Below are 6,276 nucleotides of genomic sequence, written 5' to 3' on the forward strand. Positions count from 1 at the left end.
CTTTATGGCAAACTGTGTGCTCAACAGCTCTTAACTCTTTTGATAATAATTTGCTTTACTTTACAAATAATTTGCCTTACTTTGCAAAAGTACGCTTTGCAAAATGCTATGGTAATCACTGTCGAATCCTGACCTTGCTCATCTGCAAAATTGCATAATTAAAAAGAGTGAAATTACATGTGCAGCTGAAAAGCTTGTGCATTCATGAAGGATCAAATAAATGACTCTTCAAAGGTGTACAAATTTCCTTCACATCATGCCACCTTGAGTGTTGTAAAAAATAAAGTGGAAAGGTGGGTTAAAGATTCCCAAACGAATGGATTCAAGTTAAAAGAAAGGATTATCCGACTGAACATCAGGAAAAACTTTCTGATAGAGCTGTTCGGCAGTGGAACAGGCTCTCACGAGAAGTGGTCGACTCTCCTTCCTGGGCGGTTTTTAAGCAGAGGTTACATGGTCATCTGTCATGGATGTTTTAGCTGAGATTCCTGCATTGCAGGGGTTTGGACTAAATGACTCTCAGAGTCTTCCAACACTACAATTCTATGATTCTATGATATCTTAATCATACTATCATTGTACCAGAGGAGCTGATTTCTCATACTATTATTCTTATTGTAAAATGTTTATAAGTGGTAGAAAGAACATGCACTTCTAAACAGTGGGGCCATGGAATGAAATAAGTAATGAGATTTCTGGGACATATGCATTCAATGTCAAAAGAAACGGACAGTACAGTCATACCTCGTGTTGCATTTGCTTCATGTTACGTTTTTTCAGGTTGTGTCCCACGGCAACCCGGAAGTACCAGAAAGGGTTAATTCCAGGTTTCGCCACTCGCACATTCACAGACGCGCAAAATGACGTCATGCGCATGCGCAGAAGCGGTGATTATATAACATATATAAATGTTACAATAAAGTACAAAGACTGTACAATAGAAATGGATCTTGTTGTTGTCCATTAGATCACTTTGCAGTAGTATAGAGGTATTTGGTACCGTGCCTTCATATGCACCACTCCCAAAACAGGGCTTCCATCCTTCCTTATTGCTCATGTGTGTGATAAAGGAGAAGGATGAAGGACGTTCTGTCTGGGACAGTAGACTGTTGCTCCTTGGCAGCCCCTATGTGCAACAGATGAACCAGTTGTGCTGTTGAAGAAAGACATAGGCATACTTCTGTCTCAGAAAACGTATCTTAACAAAGGCATGGGTGTACTCTGATGTGCGGGGAAAGGAAAGATTGGCACTGACTTCTGTTTAATTTAGTTTAATTGGGGAAAATTTGCTGCATTTTCCAAATAAACATTTTAAATTGTTGTTCTTAAAGTACAATCTGCACACAATAACGATTCCACCAAAGCATTTAAACACCCTTAATTAAAATGTACAATAAAACAAGCCAGTTAAAATGGACAATTAAAAACAGTTAAACAGTTTTAGTCTTCTAAATGCCATAAGAATATTTTTTCCTTGTTTTTCCCCCCTTGCCTGAGTTTTAGATGATTTATTGCGATGGAGAGCAAGCGTTGCTATTCACTCTTCCGGTGCAGCTCTTCCATTGGTCTTAATCCTGCTTTGCAGTCATGCTGATGCTGCTAGTTCCTTTCCATAGTTTACACAGTGGGCTTCTGCATTGGCAATAGAGTTCCTGCTGAAACTGTACTAGAGAAGAAATGAAGATCAGTACAGCTCTGAGGGGGAAATAAAATAATCTCGGCAGGGATGACTGTCTTCAAAGAACAGAACTCTCTCCTGGATCTTGAGATTTTGAGTCTGGAGTAATTGGCAAGCATCTTCAATGTAACAATAGATAGATAGATAGAAGACAGATAGATAGAAGACAGATAGATAGATACACAGATAGATGATAGATAGATGATAGATAGATACATATAGATAGATAGATAGATGATATAGATAGATAGATAGATAGATAGATAGATAGATAGATAGATAGATGATAGATAGATAGATAGATGATAGATAGATAGATAGATAGATAGATAGATAGATAGATAGATAGATGATAGATAGATAGATAGATAGATGATAGATAGATAGATAGATAGATGATAGATAGATAGATAGATAGATAGATAGATAGATAGATAGATAGATAGATGATAGATGATAGATAGATAGATATAGATGATAGATAGATAGATATAGATAGAGACAGATAGATATTGCATATCTATCTCACTTTTCATCAACAAGTGATCCCAGGGAGGGTTACTAATGGCTGAAATATATGTTAAAGGGACTCAATATGTTTTGTTACCTTTTAAAAAATGTTAATAGTCTTTTACATTTTAAAATACAAAACCATACCCTCCAACATTCCTCATATGAAAATAGGGACATCCTTAATCCCCTGCAAATGACCCTCCTCAACCCCCATTTTTTTGTCCTCCCTGCACTGCTGCAGAGCATTTCCTACCAGAAGAAGGGTGAGTGCTACCACTAGTACACCAATGGTTCCTTGGTGGTCCTGAGAAAATCCCTTAATACTATTCTATTCTATTCTATTCTATTCTATTCTATTCTATTCTATTCTTTGGTATAAAAAACACACACCAATAAATAATTTTTAGAAAGGGGCAAGATTAGATGCAGTCACTCAAAGCTTTTTTTATATAAAAAAACCATCATGTCTCCTTGTGCCCCACACTACTCCACCTTTCTTCCCGCCCAGGGGGTTCTTGTCCTCCACCTGCCCCTCATGGGGCTGGGCCTCAGTGGCGACAACCTGTCCTCCTCCTTATGGGCTCTTCAGCAGTTCCTATGAGCTGCCCAAGGGGGGAGCTTTTCTTTAATTTCAGCAGGCAGTAAGTTTCTCTGTTTTTAATGGTGATCTTAACTGATTTTATACTGTATTCCTTTGGTATCCCGATTATACGCCACTAAGAAAAAGTAGTATCAAGCCACATGTAAACAAGTGGTTAGTAGCACTAAATAATATTTTAGATTTTAAAAATCCAGATATTCTAGATAAATTCTAAGAATTATGTTTAAAATCTAAGAAAGATTACATCAAAATATCAGAATTGATTTGAAATGTGCCAAGAATAAAAATGGCCTCTCTTTTCTGGAACCTATTCAACAGTTGAGCATTCAGCTCCATAACTAAAACCATGCTCTCTTAGTGTAATTCCCAGAGTGCTGAATGCCACCTCCATTGCACTTTTGTCTGGATTTCCAGCAGATCGCATTTTAACTGTTTGTACATAATTCTTGCCTAGGATGCCTCATTCCCATCTGTTGCAGTGGCATGCTGCCCATTCACCTGTCTACATTTAATTGAATAGGTTCCAACAAGAGATTATGTTGAAAAAGGAACATCTGGAGATCTGAGAAACTATACCTGGTGGGAAAATGTACTAAATGGGATTTGCAGGTTTTCACTGGCACACATAAAGGCTTTACCAATACATTTCAGCCTGTAAATTTTTATCCCTGATATTTAAATTATTGGAATTTTATGCAGGTGCATGATTAATTAAACAGGGATTCACACCTCTAGATGTTATTGCAGTACCCTTGAAATCATTGCACTAGGTAGCTTATGTTACTCAGGAAAGTATCACCGTCAGTGTATTGTGGTCCCTGGGTGAGCTGGAGATGGAGGTGGTGGATGCAATTCAGATCCCAAAGTCCCCTGAGCTGTTCCCCTAATCTGCAGGTGGAGGAAGGGAGAGGCAGAAGAAAAACCGCAATTACAGCTACAACCTGAGTGGCATGAGGGTTCTGCAACCTTGAAGGTTTGTTATGTCAAGGGCCTGGAAAATTGGGAAAAGAAGACTCAGTGGACCACTGCAACACATCTGCTAGAACATGAGGAACCAGTAGCCCTCAGGATACTGTTGAACTCCAACTCCCATCAGCTCCATCAAACATGGTCAATGACAACATATGGAAGGCCACGGGTTCCACTTCCCTCTGCTAGAAGCTGTGCAAATAGTTACCTTCACTCACTTTGATTTAGATTTAGCTGTCATAACAATAGTGGATCCTATGGAAGTACCTTCAGTAGCTGCCTGTCCTCTTATGATGGATACTGTTCAATTTGTGTGACCTAATGATGAGGACAAGACCTCTGGATATGTGAAATTGGCCTCTTGCTTGATTGGCCTTTGATTAAAGCAGACAGAGAAGTCTTGGCTTGGTGGGTAAGCAGAGTGATAAATGCTTATCCACCCATTGCCTGTTGTGAAAGCTTTGTTTAGGGAGTCTCCCTGGATCCCAACATGTTGAATAATTTCTGGCCAGCCTCAAATCTCCCAGTTTGAGACAAGCTTGAGCGTGTCTTGACTTCATATGTGTGAGGGTGGTAGTTGCACCCACTCTGTGGAATGCCCTCCCATCAGATGTCAAAGAGAGAAAAACTACCAAACTTTTAGAAGACATCTGAAGGCAGCCCTTTTTAGGAAAGCTTTTAATGATTAGTAGGTTATTGTATTTTAGTGTTTTGTTGGAAGCCGCCCAGAGTGGCTGGGGAAACCCAGCCAGATAGGCGGGGTATAAATAATAATAATAATAATAATAATAATAATAATAATAATAATAATATAAACAATTGCTTAGACTAGTGGTCCCCAAATTTGTTTCCTATGGATCACCTGGAAATTTCTGAGGGTCTTGGTAGAACACTTAATGATTTTCTGCCTGTGCAGTACGCTGTACTAGGTGTTGTATGATTTATTTAGTTTATTTATACTCATTTATTTATACTACAGACCACCTGAATGAAGCTCATGGACCACTGGTCATTTGAGGGCCACACTTTGGGAACCCCTGACCTACACCCATTCCAGTTTGGGTTCAGGACTGGTTTTGTGACTGACACAGCTTTGGGTATCTTGCATTGCACACCATCAGCAATGGCATCCTTCTGGATAACCTGGATGTAATGTGCTTGGGAGGCACTGCTCCAGTTCTTCCTTGGGGCTCAGTTCTGAGGTTCTAATCTTTCCTTGAGGCTCATTCCTAAAAGGTGCTGGTGGACAACTTAGGTTTGATGTCTTGGCTCAAAGATGAAATCTGTCTCCCAACTATATGAAGCTGCTGGGAAAGATTGTCTTGTGAGCTGATATGTGTGCCATGAATAGGAATTGAGCTTATCTTGAATAGGGTAGCACTCCTCTTGAAAAATCAGATTTGCCATTTGGATTCAGCTTTGCATCTAGATATTTTATAGTCAGGGTGCTTTTGCCAAGCTGAGGGTCCTGCCAGACATCAGACCTGGCCATTTTAATGCATACCTTATGTGAATCTGGGTTAGATTACTGCAATGATATCGACTTGGGCCTGCCTTTGAAGAGTCTTCTGGAACTTCACTTTGGCCTAGAACGCAGCATCAAATATGTAAGTAGAAACTCACCCCTGAGATTTTACATATTCTGCAATAGTTACACTGGTTGCCCCTTAGTTTCCACGCACAATATGAAGTGTTGATGATTTGCTTTAAAACCCTAAATGGCTTGGGTCCTGGATACTCAAGGTTTTGTCTCATTCCACTCCATAGGTTTTTACCACAAAGGCCCTTTTCTGTGTCTCATCTAGGAGTTGTTGTTATATTTTATAATGTGTATAGGCAACATCTCCTGAAAACGAAAATCAAATTTAAACTTCATAGTCAATGATCACTTGAATTGCCAGATATATAGCATCCTGGGCAACTTAAATATATCTCTTTATTCATTGGCATTTATATGGTGCCTCATTAAATGACCATGAATAACCTTTTCGACTGAAGTACTGCGTCATTTATTCTACAAGGCTTTGATCTAGACAAAGTTATAGACTCTCTTGGGATCAAGGGGGAAAGCACATACACATTAACAAACTAGGCAGAGTGCTGATACATGTGGAGCAGAAAATCGCATTATTAATAGATTTTGCAGTTCTAGATGTGGATAGCACCTTAAAGATGGAAAACAGATGGGTTTAAAATATTAACTGAGCTCACAACTTTTAATCAACTTTAATTACACTTACACCATCTAACTACATAGTGCTATAGTCCTAGATATTGAACAATAGTTAACACTCATCTTTGGCATTGTTACTACTTGCTCAATATACAGGGCTGTGATACTATGTACAATTAGACAGAATAAAGTGCCATTAAATTGGTAAGTTATAGAGCTGGGTCCCATATGCAGTTATATCATGTGATGTCTTGATTAGTAAAGAACACTTGATGACTCTCAAATGAAAATTGATTCTATGGACAAATATTATGTTTTGAGTTGGCATTCAGTTGGTGTTAG

This window comes from Podarcis melisellensis, assembly GCF_964234715.1.
Source record: "Podarcis melisellensis genome assembly, chromosome: 9".
NCBI classification, from domain to species: Eukaryota; Metazoa; Chordata; class Lepidosauria; order Squamata; family Lacertidae; genus Podarcis; species Podarcis melisellensis.